Genomic DNA, 15,843 nt, shown 5'->3' with positions numbered 1-15,843 from the left:
TTGTAGACAGCACATAGTTGGATCACATTTTAATGCATTCTGCCAACCAATGTCTTTTGATTGAAGAGTTAATTCCATTTATATTTAAAGTAATGACTGATAAGGAAAGATTTACCTTTGCCATTTTGCTGTTTAAGTATATCTTAGAAATTTTTTGTCCCTCTTTTCCTCCCTTAATGCTTTCTTTAATGTTGATAGTTGCTTTTTTGTTATGAACTGATTTTCTTCTTATATTTTTGTATATAGATTTTTAGACATTTTGTTTAATATGGGGACTATATGTGACATCCTAAATTTATAATAATTTAGTTGATTTGATGCCCACATAACTTCAATAACATACAAAATCTCTGCTCCTATACAGCTCCATTTTCCACCCTTTATGTTGTCACAAATTATAACTTATACAATGTGCATCCAATAATAGAGAATCATAATTATTCTTCATAAATTTGTCAGCTTAATACTGTAGGAAGTAAAAAAGCTCTTCCCAGATTTTTGCCTTAGCAATCTACTGTTTGTTTCTATTACAGTCATTTGCTTCAGACATGTGAGGATTGTATGACTTTCAGTGTTTTTAAGCAATGCTTGTTCTTTTTCTGGCCTGAGTTTGACTTAGGTAAAACAAAGATGAAAGCCTTGTGTCAGTCATCCACGTAGTGCCCAGACAAGTTAGAAAAACCATATGAAATAATTCTACTCTTCTTACTTTGGAACCAGGGAAAGGGTGCCACACTGGGAATGCAAGCTGTCCTTGCTTCTGAACCAAGACTACTATTGTGCCAGGAAGAGGGTGGGAAAAGAGTAAGTAAAATCATCACATTACTTCCTACTGTTTTGAAGAGGTTTTTTTTCTTTCTTCAGAGTTCATTTGGTTATTGTAAATTTTGACAGATTTTCAGAATTCTGAAAAAACTTGTTCCAAAAGTATCCACTTATTCTATGTTTCTATGAGGGATGAGAGCCTAGAGCTGCCTACTCTTTCATTTTGTTGACATCACATTCTTTGTCAGATATATGTATATGTATATGTACATACATACATAAAGATTATATATAGAGAGAGAAAGAGACAGTAAATGTTTTCTCCTTGTCTGTGTGTTGCCTATTTATTTTTGTAATCATGTAATTCAATGAGCAAATGTTTTAAATGTGATCAAGTGTGGTTTTTTTTGGCATTTTAAGATTTGTTTCATAATCCAAAGGTGCAAAGATAATCTTCTATTTGTGTTATAGGAACATTATGGCTTTAACTTTCACGTTTATGTTTTGATCCACTTTCAGTTAATTTTTGTTTATGGTGTCAGGTATGTGTCCAGATAAATAGGTAGATCAGTCAATAGATACATGGGTAACAACATAGTTTGTTTTTCAATAGAGATATTTAGTTATTCCAGGACCATTTGAAAAATCTTTCATTTAATCACTGAATTATATTAGTGCTTTTTACAAAAATCAATGAACCATATATGTGTTTTTATTTCTGTACTCTTTTCTGTTTTAATGCTCTATCTTTCTATGCTTGTGATAATGGCATTCTGTCTTGACTAATGTAGCTTCATACTATATTTTAGAATCTGATAATGTAAGTACTTCAACATTGTTCTTATTCACCTTTTCCCAGTTTTTGCACTAATGTCCTTTTATGTTTTGGATTCAAGACTTGAGTCAGTACTACATTTCATTTATTCTTCATGTTGCCTTAGTCTCCTCCAATCAGTGACAGCTTTTTAAGCTTTAAAGTCTTTTATGACCTTGGCACTATTAAGGAGCATTCATTAGTTGTTTTTTATAATGTCTCTTGATTTCAAGTCGTTTGGTGGTTTTCTCATGACTAGAGGGGAGTTACAGATTTTTTATAAGAGTATCACAGAAGTGATGTGTCTTTCTCATTGCATAATATCTGGTATTGTACGATGTCAGCATAACTTATTGGTGATATTAATGTTGATCACTTTTGTTGAGGTGGTTTCTCCACTTTAAAGTTTGGTAGGTTTTTTTTTCTCCCTTTTCATAGTCTGTTATTTGAAATTCAGTGACTAACTTTGGCTGACACTCAATGAGACTAGAATTAAGCTCCACTTCTTGTGAGGAGTATTAAATAATTTTTAAAACTTCTAGCAATTAGTAAATAATTTGGAGGCAATATTTTGAGGCTCTGCAAATTTCTTAAGTTAACCAGTGACTAAATTTAAATTTCCAACTATTATTGTGGAATTGTCTGTTTCTCCCTTCAATTTAATCATTTTTTGTTTTACGTATTATATTTGGGGGCTTTAAAGTTAAGTGTGATATATTTTCATAATTGCTACATTTTCCTGATTGACCGTTTTATCATTATACAATGCCCTTCATTATCTGTACTAACAATTTTTGTCTTAAGTCTATTTTGTCTGTTATAAATATCAGACAAAATAAAACAGCTCTCTTTTGAGTACTGTATGCCTAGTATCATTTCCCATCCTATTACTTCCAACCTATTTATATCTTTTAATCTAAATTGTGTCTTCTGTAGATCACATATAGTTGTATCTTTTTAAAAATTCCATTCCACCAATATTGCCTTCTAATTAGGGTGTTTAATCCAGGTACAATTAATTTGGTAATTTACAAGTTGGTATTTACTGCTATTTTTCTTTGGATTTCTATATGTCTTATTTTTCATTTTATCTATTCTTCCAACACTGCTTTTTTTGTGTTAAATAGATGTTTTCTAGTATACCTCGCCCAGGCTGGAGTACAGTGGCACAATCTTGGCTCACTGCTACCTCCGCCTCCTCGGTTCAAGCAATTCTCCTGCCTCAGCCTTCTGAGTAGCTGGGATTGCAGGCATGCCACCATGCCCCGCTAATTTTTGTAATTTTTAGTAGAGATGCAGTTTTGCCATGTTGGCCAGGCTGTTCTCTAACTCCTGACCTCAAGTGATCTGTCCACCTCAGCCTCCCAAAGTGTTGGGATTACAAGCATTAGCCACCACGCCTGGCCCTTAGTATAACTTTTTAATGCCTTTGTCATTTTATTTATTATTTATTCTGAGTTATTTTCTTCTGGGTCACTCTGGTGTTTACAATTAAATTATTATAGTCTAGTTCAGTTTCATTTCTATTTAATTTCAATAGTATACAAAATTGTTGATTCTATATATTTCCATTCTCTTCCCCATCCTCTATGATTTTATCATACCAATATTTTATTTATGCATTATTTTCTCATCAATGCAGATTTATAATTATTTTATGCATTTGTCTTTTAAATCAGGTAGGATAAAACACAGAGCTACAAACAAAAAATATACTTCTTTCATCTTTTATATTTCCTCATGCAGTTACCTTTACCAGTGTTCTTTATTTTATCATGGTCTTCAAATTACAGTTAGTATTGTTTCATTTCAGCCTAAAAGTCTCTTTTTAGTATTTCTTGTCAGGCAGATATAGTAAAAAATTTTTATCAGTTCTTGTTTATCTGGACATGTTTTTATTTCTCTTTCATTTGTAAGTTTTGCTGGATATAAAATGTTTGGTTCACATGTTTTTTCTTTCAGTATTTTGAATATGGTAGGTATCCCATTGTCATCCACAGTATTGGGTGAGAAATCGGTTGTTAATCTTACTGAGAATCTTTCATATACAATCAGTCATTTTTCTTTTTCTGCATTCAAGATTCTCTCTTTATGTTTGTCTTTTGACAGTTTAATTATGATGTCTTGGTGTGCTTTTCTTTGAGTTTATCTTACTTGGAATTCATTGAGATTCTTGGATGTATATATTAATGTTGATCGATTTTTGGAAGTTTTCAGCCATGATTTTTTCAAATATTCTTTATGCTTCTTTCACTCTCTACTTTTTCTCAGACTTCCATTATGTATATTTTGGTATGCTTGATGGTGTTCACAGGTCTCTGGAGTTTTGTACATTTTTCTTCACTCTGTTATCTTTCTGTTCCTTAGACTGGGTAATCACAATTGTCCTACCTTCCAGTTCACGAATTCTTTCTTCTGCCTGCTTATATCTGCTGTTGAACTTCTTCAGTTTATTTTTAATTTCAGTTCTTATATTTTTCAACTTTAGAATTTCTACTTGGTTTCTTTTTATATCTGTTTACTGATATACTACTTGATGAGACGTTATTCTCATACATTTCTTTAATTCTTTAGATGGGATTTTCTCTAGTTCTTTGGACAGATTTATAATAGCTGATTTAAAGTCACTTGCTAAATTTAGTATTCATCTAAAGATCTTGCCTACAACAATCACTACTTTGGTGTTGTAATGATTAATTTTCTATAAAAGAATTTCCTGGCAGCTGGATGCAGTGGCTCAGGCCTGTAATCCCAGCACTCTGGGAGGCCAAGGTGGGTGGATCACGAGGTCAGGAGATCACGACCATCCTGGCTAACGCGGTGAAACCCCGTCTCTACTAAAAGTAAAAAAAAATTAGCGGGGTGTGGTGGCGGGTGCCTATAGTCCCAGCTACTCGCGAGGTTGAGGCAGGAGAATGGCGTGAACCCGGGAGGCGGAGCTTGCAGTGAGCCGAGATTGCGCCACTGCACCCAGCCTGGGTGACAGAGTGAGACTATGTCTCAAAAAAAAAAAAAAATTTTCCTATTTCTTTATTAACTGAAGCTCTTCTGTAAGGAATAGCTAATCTCTTCTCTCATTCATTCATTTGTTTATTCATTCAATTATGTGTTTATATCAGTATGGACTTATGGATACTTGTTTTATTATTTAAGATGTAATCCATTAGTAGCAGTATTTTACATATTTTAACTTTTATTTTAGATTCAGGAGTACATGTGCAGGTTTTTTATATAGGGAAACTCATAATTTGGAGGTTTGATGTACACATTATTTTGTCACTCAGGTACTAAGCATAGCCTCAACATTTTTTTCTTCTGAACCTCTTCCTCATCTCAGCCTCCTCCCTCAAGTAGGCTCCAGTGTCTGTTGTTCCTCTCTTTCTGTCCATGTGTTCTCATTATTTAGCTTCCACTTATAAGTGAGAACATGGAGTATTTTGTTTCTTTTCCTGCGTTGGTTTGCTAAAGATAGTGGCCTCCAGTTCCATCCACTAGAGAAATGTAAATTAAAACCACAATATTATTTGTATTATTTTATTCCTAGATTATTTTAGGTTTGACCATTGGTAGTTTTTGATTCCTAGATTATTTTAGGTTTGACCATTGGTAGTTTTTGATTCCTAGATTATTTTAGGTTTGACCATTGGTAGTTTCTTGGCTTCTGTAACTTTTTTTTTTTTTTTTTTTTTGAGACGGAGTCTCGGTCTGTCGCCCAGGCTGGAGTGCAGTGGCGTGATCTTGGCTCACTGCAAGCTCCGCCTCCTGGGTTCACGCCGCTCTCCTGCCTCAGCCTCCCGAGTAGTTGGGACTACAGGCGCCTGCCACCACGCCTGGCTAATTTTTTGTATTTTGTTTAGTAGAGACGGGGTTTCATCATGTTAGGATTGTCTCGATTTCCTGACCTCGTGATCCACCTGCCTTGGCCTCCCAAAGTGCTGGGATTACAGGCACCCGCCACCACGCCCGGCTAATTTTTTGTATTTTGTTTAGTAGAGATGGGGTTTCATTGTGTTAGGATGGTCTCGATCTCCTGACCTCGTGATCCACCTGCCTTGGCCTCCCAAACTGCTGGGATTACAGGCATGAGCCACCATGCCCGACCGGCTTCTATAACATTTTTAAGTCTTTTTTTTTTTTTATTATGCAGCCTTTATTGGACATTTATCTTTCAGCAAAGTGCAGTTACATTTTCCATTAATTTACAGTAACACAGTTTAACTCTGATACCCTTGACTGTTGACCCAGGGGAGATGTAATGCTAAGTACTTGTTTAGATTAAGATGCTCCCAAATGTCATTATTGTCTGAATAGTAAGTGCTGAATAACAGTAGAAATTTAATCCACTAGCTTTAGGATAGGGTTTCTGTTATCTGCATTAGCTTTTCAGTGAAGTGAAAACAAGATCTTTGCCTTTTACGTCATCCCACTTACTCAAACATCATTCTTTAACAGAGTTAAAAGATATTTCATGAAGAACTGTAGATGTTCTGTGCTTACAGTTTGGGGTGAATATAAATACAAATGACATGAAGTAAAATGTACTTTAAAAAATACATATGGTTTTTAATAATTAAAAATGTTTTAGCTGGGCGTGGTGGCTCATCCCATGTCTGTAATCCCAGAACTTTGGGAGGCTGAGGTGGGTGGATCACCTGAGGACAGGAGTTCGAGACCAGCCAGACCAACATGGTGAGACGCCATCTGTACTAATAATACAAAATTAACCGGGCATGGTGGTGTATGCCTGTAATCCCAGCTACTCAGGAAGCTGAGACAGGAAGTTCGCTTGAACCCGGGAGGCAGAGATTGCAGTGAGCTGAGATCGCATCACTGCATTCCAGTCTGGGCAACAAGAGTGCAACTCCTCAAAAAAAAAAACAGTTTCAATTTTTATGGAAGTCAATGTTAGAAAAATATTAATGTGCAAATATGTGTGGTGAAGTAAACTATAACTGTTTGTACAATTTGGCATTTTCGGACATTAGCACTAAGAAAATAGAGATTTTCATATTAGCAGCCTCTCTCATGCTCCCAAATAGGTTATTGCATCTTTTTTTTTTTTTTTCGTACTTTACGTTCTGGGATACATGTGCAGAAAGTGCAGGTTTGTTACACAGGTATATACGTGCCATGGTGGTTTGCTGCACCCATCAACCCATCATCTACATTAGGTATTTCTCCTAATGCTATCCATACCCTAGCCCCACACCCCTCAACAGGCCCTGGTGTGTGATCATCTCCTCCCCGTGTCCATGTATTCTCATTGTTCAGCTGCCACTTATGAGTGAGAACATGCGGTGTTTGGTTTTCTGTTCCTGTGTTAGTTTGCTGAGTACGATGGTTTCCAGCTTCATCCATGTCCCTGCAAAGGATGTGAACTCATCATTTTTGTATGGCTGCATAGTATTCCATGGTGTATATTTGCCACATTTCCTTTATCCAGGCTATCATTGATGGGCATTTGGGTTGGTTCCAAGCCTTTGCTGTTGTGAATCGTGCTGCAATAAACATATGTGTGCATGTGTCTTTATAATAGAATGATTTATAATCCTTTGGGTATATAAACAGTAATGGCATTGCTGGGTCAAGTGGTATTGCTGGTTCTGGATCCTTGAGGAATCGCCACACTGTCTTCCGCAATGGTTGAACTAGTTTACACTCCCACCTACCGTGTAAAAGCGTACCTATTTCTCCACATCCTCTCCAGCATCTGTTGTTTCCTGACTTTTTAATGATCGCCATTCTAACTGGCATGAGATGGTCTCTCATTGTGGTTTTGATTTGCATTTCTCTAATGACCAGTGATGATGAACTTTTTTTCATACATTTGTTGGCTGCATAAATGTCTTCTTTTGAGAGGTGACTGTTCATATCCTTTGCCCACTTTTTGATGGGGTTGTTTGTTTTTTTCTTGTAAATTTGTTTAAGTTCCTTGTAGATTCTGGATATAAGCCATTTGTCAGATGGATAGATTTCAAAACTTTTCTCCCATTCTGTAGGTTGCTGGTTCACTCTGATGATAGTTTCTTTTGCTGTGCAGAAGCTCATTAGTTCAGTCAGATCCCATTTGTCAATTTTGGCTTTTGTTGCCATTGCTTTTGGTGTTTTAGTAATGAAGCCTTTGACCATGCCTATGTCCTGAATGGTATTGCCTAGGTTTTCTTCTAGGGTTTTTATGGTTTAAGGTTTTACGTTTAGCCTTTAATCCGTCTTTATTTAATTTTTGTATAAGGTATAAGGAAGGGGCCCAGCTTCAGTTTTCTGCATATGGCTAGCCAGTTTTCCAAACACCATTTATTGAATAGGGAATCCTTTCCCCACTGCTTGTTTTTGTCAGGTTTGTCAAAGATCAGATTGTTGTAGATGTGTGGTGTTATTTCTGAGACCTCTGTTCTGTTCTGTTCTATTGGTCTATATATCTGTTTCGGTACCAGTACCATGCTGTTTTGGTTACTGTAGCCTTGTAGTATAGTTTGAAGTCAGGTAACATGATGCCTCCAGCTTTGTTCTTTTTGCTTAGTATTGTCTTGGCTGTATGGGCTCCTTTTTGATTCCATATGAAATTTAAAGTAGTTTTTTTTTTCTAATTTTGTGAAGAAAGTCAATGGTAGCTTGATGGGAATAGCATTGAATGTATAAATTACTTTGGGTAGTATGGCCATTTTCATGATATTAATTCTTTGTATCCATGATCATGGAAAGTTTTTCCATTTGTTTGTGTTCTCTTTTATTTTCTTGAGCAGTGGTTTGTAGTTCTCCTTGAAAAGGTCCTTCAAATCCCTTGAAAGTTGTATTCCTAGGTATTTTATTCTCTTTGTAGCAATTGTGAATGGGAGTTCACTCATGATTTGGGTCTCTGTTTGTCTATTTTTGGTGTATAGGAATGCACATTTATTGTGTATCCTGAGACTTTGCTGAAGTTGTGTATTTGGGGTTCTCTGAATATACAGTCATGTCATCTGCAAACAGGGACAATTTGACTTCCTCTTTTCCTAATTGAATGCCCTTTATTTCTTTCTCTTGCCTGATTGCTCTGACCAGAACTTCCAATACTATGTTGAATAGGAGTGGTGAGAGAGGGCATCCTTGTCTTGTGCCAGTTTTCAAAGGGAATGCTTCTAGCTTTTGCTCATTCAGTATGATATTGGCTATGGGTTTGTCATAAATAGCTCTTATTATTTTGAGATACGTTCCATCAATACCTAGTTTATTGAGAGTTTTTAGCATGAAGGAGTGTTGAATTTTATCGAAGGTTTTTTCTGCATCTATTGAGATAATTGTGTGTTTTTTTGTCATTGGTTCTGTTTATGTGATGGATTACGTTTATTGATTTGCATATGTTGAACCAGCCTTGCATCCCAGGGATGAAGCCGACTTGATCATGGTGGATAAGTTTTTTGATGTGCTGCTGGATTCGGTTTGCCAGTATTTCATTGAGGATTTTCGCGTCGATGTTCATCAGAGATATTGGCCTGAAATTGTCTTTTTTTGCTGTGTCTCTGCCAGGTGTCGGTATCAGGATGATGCTAGCCTCATAAAATGAGTTAAGGAGGAGTCCCTCTTTCTCTATTGTTTGGAATAGTTTCAGAAGTAAAGGTACCAGCTCCTCTTTGTACCTCTGGTAGAATTTGGCTGTGAATCCATCTGGTCCTGGGTTTTTTTTTTTTTTTTTTTTTTTGTAGGCTATTGATTACTGCCTCAGTTTCAGAAATTGTTACTCTTCTGTTCAGGGATTCGACTTCTTCCTGGTTTGTTCTTGGCAGGGTGTATATGTACAGGTATTTATCCATTTATTCTAGATTTTCTAGTTTATTTGCATAGAGGTGTTTATAGTATTCTCTGATGGTAGCTTGTATTTCTGTGGGATCAGTGATGATATCCCCTTTATTATTTTTTATGGCGTCTATTTGATTCTTCTCTCTTTTCTTCTTTATTAGTCTGGCTAGCAGTCTATCTTTTTTGATAATCTTTTCAAAACACCAGCTCTTGGATTCATTGATTTTTTGAAGGGGTTTTCGTATCTCTATCTCTTTCAGTTCCGGTCTGATATTAGTTATTTCTTGTTTTCTGCTAGCTTTTGAATTTGTTTGCTCTTACTTCTCTAGCCTTTTTAATTGTGATGTTATAGTGTCAATTTTCAATCTTTCCGACTTTCACCTGTGGGCATTTAGTGCTGTAAATTTCCCTGTAAACACTGCTTTAGCTGTGTCCCAGAGATTCTGGTATGTTGTGTCTTGTTCTCATTGGCTTCAAAGAAATTATTTATTTCTGCTTTAGTTTTGTATTTTACCCAGTAATCATTCAGGAGCAGATTGTTCAGTTTCCATGTAGTTGTGTGGTTTTGTGTGAGTTTCTTAATCCTGAGTTCTAATTTGATTGTACTGTGGTCTGAGAGACTGTTATGATTTCTGTTCTTTTGCATTTGGTGAGGAGTGTTTTAGTTCCAATGGTATGGTCAATTTTAGAATAAGTGTGATACATTTCTGAGAAGAATGTGTATTCTCTTGATTTGGGGCGTAGAGTTCTGTAGATGTCTATTAGGTCCACCTGGTCCAGAGCTGAGTTCAAGTCCTGAATATCCTTATTAACCTTTTGTCTCTTTGATCTAATGTTGACAGTGGGGTGTTAAAGCCTCCCACTATTACTGTGTGGGAGTCTCAGTCTCTAAGTTTATAGTATTCTCTGATGGTAGTTTGTATTTCTGTGGGATCAGTGATGATATCCCCTTTATTATTTTTTTATTGTGTCTATTTGATTCTTCTCTCTTTTCTTCTTTATTATTCTGGCTATTGATATTTGTGTATGAACGAAGTTCTCGTGCTGTGTTTTTCAGCTCCATCAGGTCATTTATGTTCTTCTTTAAACTGGTTATTCTAGTTAGCAATTCCTCTAACCTTTTTCAAGGTTGCTTTATGAATCTGGGTGCTCCCGTATTGGGTGCATATATATTTAGGATAGTTTGCTCTTCTTGTTGCATTGATCCCTTTACCATTATGTGTTGCCATTCTTTGTCTCTTTGATTTTTATTGGTTTAAAGTCTGTTTTATCAGAGACTATCATTGCAACCCCTGCTTTTTTTTGCTTTCCATTTTCTTGGGAATTATTCCTCCATTCCTTTATGTTGAGCCTATGTGCGTCTTTGCATGTGAGATGGGTCTACTGAATACAGCACACCAATGGGTCTTGACCCTTTATCCAATTTGCCAGCCTGTGTCTTTTAATTGGCCAGTTTACATTTGAGTTAATATTGTTATGTGTGAATTTGATCCTGTCATTATGATGCTAGCTGGTAATTTTGCCCGTTAGTTGTTGCAGTTTCTTCATAGTGTCGATGGTCTTTACAATTTGGTGTGTTTTTGCAGTGGCTGGTACTGGTTTATCCTTTCATATCTAGTGCTTCCTTCAGGAGCTCTTGTAAGGCAGGCCTGGTGATGACAAAATCTCTCAGCATTTGCTTGTCTGGAAAGGATTTTATTTCTTTTTCGCTTATGAAGCTTAGTTAGGCTGGATATGAAATTCTGGGTTGAACATTATTTTCTTTAAGAATGTTGAATATTGGCCCCCACTCTCTTCTGACTTGTAGGATTTCTGCAGAGATATCCGCTGTTAGTCTGATGGGCTTCTCTTTGTGGGTAATCTGACTTTTCTCTTTGGCTGCCCTTAACATTTTTTCCTTCACTTCAACCTTGGTGAATCTGACAATTATGTGGCTTGGGGTTACTCTTCTCATGGTGTATCTTTGTGGTGGTCTCTGTATTTTCTGAATTTGAATGTTGGCCTGTCTTGCTAGTTTGGGGAAGTTCTCCTGGATAATATTCTGAAGAGTGTTTTCCAATTTGGTTCCATTCTCCCTATCACTTTCATGTACACCTATCGAATGTAGGTTTGGTCTGTTCATATAGTCCCATATTTCTTGGAGGCTCTGTTTGTTCCTTTTCATTCATTTTTCTCTAATCTTGTCTTCATGCTTTATTGTATTAAGCTCATCTTCAATCTCTGATGTCCTTTCTTCCATTTGATTGATTTGGCTATTGATACTTGTGTATGAAAGAAGTTATTGTGCTGTGTTTTTCAGCTCCATCAGGTCATTTATGTTCCTCTTTAAACTGGTTATTCTAGTTAGCAACTCCTCTAACCTTTTTTCAAGGTTCTTAGCTTCCTTGCATTGGGTTAAAACATGCTCCTTTAGCTTGGAGGAGTTTGTTATTACCCACCTTCTGAAGCCTAAATTCTGTCAATTTGTCAAACTCATTCTCTGTTCAGTTTTGTTGTCTTGCTAGCAAGGAGTTGTGATCCTTTGGAGGAGAAGAGGCATTCTGGTGTTTGGTAGTTTCAGCCTTTTTTTTTTTGCTGGTTTTCCTCATCTTTGTGAATTTATCTACCTGTGGTCTTTGATTTTGGTGACCTTCGGTTGTTTTTTTTTTTTTTTTTTTTTTGTATGCGGACGTTCTTTTTCTTGATGTTATTGCTATTCCTTTCTGTTTGTTAGTTTTTCTTCTAACAGTCAGACCCCTCTTCTGCAGGTCTGATGGAGTATTCTGCAGGTCCGCTGCAGACCCTGTGTGCCTGGGTATCACCAGTGGAGGCTGCGTAACAGCAAAGATTGCTGCCTGTTCCTTCCTCTGGAAGCTTCCTTCCAGTGGGGCACCCGCCAGATGCCAATTGGAGCTCTCTTGTTTGAGGTGTCTGTCGACCCCTGCTGCAAGGTGTCTCCCAGTCTGGAGGCACAGGGGTCAGGGACCCACTTGCAGAGGCAGTGTGTACCTTAGCAGAGCTCGAGCGCTGTGGTGGGTGATCTGCTCTCTTCAGAGCCAGCAGGCAGGAATGTTTATGTCTGCTGAAGCTGCACACACAGCCGCCCCTTCCCCCAGGTGCTCTGTCCCAGGGAGATGGGAGTTTTGTCTAGAAGCCCCTGACTGTGGCTCCTGCCTTTTTTTCAGAGATGCCCTGCCCAGAGAGGAGGAATCTAGAGAGGCAGTCTGGCCGCAGTGGCTTTGCTGAGCTATGGTGGGCTCTGCCCAGTTCAAACTTCCTGGAGGCTTTGTTTACAGTGTGAGGGAAAAACTGCCTACTCAAGCCTCAGTAATGGTGGACGCCCCTCCCCCCACCAAGTTCTAGAGTCCCAGGTGGACTTCAGACTGCTGTGCTGGCAGCGAGAATTTCAAACCAGTGGGTCCTAGCTTGCTGGGCTTCGTGGAGGTTTGGATCCACTGAGCTAGACCACTTGGTTCCCTGTCTTCAGTCCCCTTTCCAGGAGAGTGAACGGTTCTGTCTCACTGGCGTTCCAGGCACCACTGGGGTATGAAAAATAACTCCTGCAGCTAGCTTGGTATCTGCCCAAACAGCTGCCCAGTTTTGTGCTTGAAACCCAGGGTGGTGTAGGCATCCGAGGGAATCTCCTGGTCTTCAGGTTGCGAAGGCCGTGGGAAAAGTGTAGTATCTGGACCAGAATGCACCACTCCTCATGGCACGGTGCCTCATGATTTCCTTTGGCCAGGGGAGGGAGTTCCCTGACCCCTTGCACTTCCTGGGTGAGGCATTGCACCACCCTGCCTTGGCTCGCCCTCCGTGGGCTGCACCCACTGTCTAACCAGTCCCAATGAGATGAGTCATGTACTCAGTTGGAAATGCAGAAATCACCTGCCTTCTGCATTGATCTGGCTGAGACCTGCAGACTGGAGATGTTCTTATTCGGCCATCTTGCCAGCTGCCTTGGTAACTGCATCTTTATAGTCTTTAATTCTTTTCTTTACCCTTTCTGTAATCTTTCTTTTCTAGTACTTCCTTATTATGTGGCATGACAGAGGCTTCAGGACCATCTTGTAATTTCCTTGCCCTATCCCTAGAATCAACAATTTTGTCAAGTCGTCCTGGGTCATTTTATTATAAAGTGGTATCTAGAAGCCCGATCTGGTTGTTAGATGTGCCTGTTTCTACTGGGTGTGATTACTTTTTGCTCTCCAACAGGAAAGAGCTATGGAATACATGCATGCATTCTTTTTTTTTTTTTGAGACAGAGTCTTGCTCTGTTGCCCAGGCTGGAGTGCAGTGGCATGATATCGGCTCACTGCAACCTCTGCCTCCTGTGTTCAAGCAGTTCTCCTGCCTCAGCCCCCCAAGTAGCTGGAACTGCAGGCGCACACCACCATTCCTGGCTAATTTTTTGTATTTTAGTAGAGATGGGTTTCACTGTGTTGCCCAGGCTGTTCTTGAACTCCTGAGCTCAGGCAATCCACCTGCCTCGGCCTCCCAAAGTGCTGGGATTACAGGCATGAGCCACCATGCCCAGCCATACATGCATGCATTCTAATCCATGTATACATCTATATTAGTTTCCTATTGTTGCTGTATCAGCACAAACTTTGTGCCTTAAATCAATGAAAATTTGTTATCTTACATGTTTGGAGGTCAGAAATCCAAAATAGTGTGAGTTCCTTTTGGAGACGCTATGAAAGCATCCTTTTCCTTGCCTTTTCCAGCAGCTAGAGCCTGCACACATTTCTGAGCTCATAGTATGCCCTGCATCTCTCTGATCTTTGCTTCTCTCTTCACATCGCCTCCTGGCATTATGACCCACATGCCTCCCTCTTATAAGGGCCCTTGAGATTACGTTGGACTCAAGTGGTTAATCCAGGATGATTTCTCCATCTCAACATCCTTAATCACATTCTTTTAGCCATCTAAGATAACCTTTTCACAAGGTCCTTGGATTAGGACATGGACATCTTTTTGAGGAGGGAGCTGGATTAGGACATGGACATCTTTTTGAGGAGGGAGCTGGATTAGGACATGGACATCTTTTTGAGGAGGGAGCTTTATTGAGCCTTCAATAACGCCCATCTTTATATTTAGTTTTGTGTTTATTTCGGTATACTAAAATAGTCATGAGTTCAAACTAATGTTTCCAACTCTAATTCAACACTACCTGTTGTATTCTAACATTTCTCTCTTGCCTATGTGTGTATTAGTCAGTTCTCACACTGCTATAAAGACAAATTTGATACTGGTAATTTATAAAGGAAAGAGGTTTAATTGACTCAAGTTCCACAGGGCTGAGGCAGGGTCAGGAAACTTACAGTCATGATGGAAGGGGAAGCAAAGATGTCCTTCTTCACATGGCGGCAAGAAGGAGAAGAATGACTGCCTAGTGAAAGGGAATGCCCATTATAAAACCATCAGATCTCATGAGAACTAACTCATTTTCATGAGAACAGGATTGGGGAAACTGCATCCATGATTAAATTATCTCCACCTGGTCCCTCCCATGACATGAGGGGATTGTGGCAACTGCAATTCAAAATGAGATTTGGGTGGGGACACAGCCAAATCGCATCAATGTGTAACTTCTTTTTCTGACATTAAGAAATCTGGTTATCATTAACTATAACGTATTTACTTGCATATTTGTATGTATGTTAACTTTTTCAAAATTGGTAAAACTTACCCTTCTGAAAAATAAATTTAACCAGTGAGAGAGTACAGCATTTGTGTATAATTCTTTTATCTTCAGCTTTACAGTATCGGTAAAACAAGTCTTTAAAAAGTATTTAGGCCAGCTTCCTTATTCTCCCTTAAATGTGGTAAAGTTATACATTTGTAGTACATTTAGATTCACTTATTATAGTCTGTGTGTCATTCTAAGATCCTGCAAAATCCTGATTGCTTTTGTTTATTTGTTTTTAACCTACAATTTTTGCTTTCTGCTGTGTTCAGTTCTAGGGGTTTTGATGAATAGATTTATATATCTTCTACCACAATATGATATAGTAGAGTTCCATCATCCTAATAATTCTCCTTGACATTTGTCTCCTCGACATTCAGACACCCCTCCCCAATCCTTGTCTACCAATGGTCTGTTTCCTTTTTCACTATAGGTTTGTCTTTTTCAGAATGTCATTTGAATGAAATCATACAGTGTTTAGCCTTTTTATCTAGCTTTATAGCAAAAGCATTTAAGATTTATCACGTTGTATGAGTCAATCTAAATATTAGCCCATCATACATATATACTAAATTTTGCTTATCTATTCATCTCTTGAAAAACATCTGGAATTTGTCGAGTTTTTGGCAATTATAAATAAAACTACTATAATCATTCATGTACAGGTTTTTATGTGAATGTATGCTTTCAATTCACTTGGGTAATGACCTAAAATGAGACTGCTGGCTTATATGGTAAATGTATTTTTAAATTTATTAGTTACTGCCAAACTGTATGGTATTGTCTTTTATCATTTCTTTCTCTAATTTGTTTTTTAGTTTAT

At 38.0% G+C, this 15,843-nt stretch overlaps 1 protein-coding gene across 23 annotated transcripts in view; it reads left to right on the top strand.

The window, feature by feature from the left end:
• SPIN4 (spindlin family member 4) overlaps positions 1-15,843 on the top strand; it is a 342,780-nt gene that overhangs the window by 219,245 nt on the left and 107,692 nt on the right. For 20 of the 23 annotated variants that reach the window (XR_010154943.1, XR_010154945.1, XR_010154946.1 and 17 more), the window contains one exon: positions 721-804. The exons of the other annotated variants lie outside the window; for them this stretch is intronic. The gene's annotated coding sequence lies outside the window, so the exon portion shown is untranslated. The remainder of the gene's footprint in view (positions 1-720; positions 805-15,843) is intronic. 23 annotated transcript variants of the gene reach the window in all.

Source organism: Pan troglodytes, chromosome X, assembly GCF_028858775.2.
Source record: "Pan troglodytes isolate AG18354 chromosome X, NHGRI_mPanTro3-v2.0_pri, whole genome shotgun sequence".
In the NCBI taxonomy this organism is placed as follows: Eukaryota; Metazoa; Chordata; class Mammalia; order Primates; family Hominidae; genus Pan; species Pan troglodytes.
This window is presented reverse-complemented; position numbering and strand designations above follow the sequence as displayed.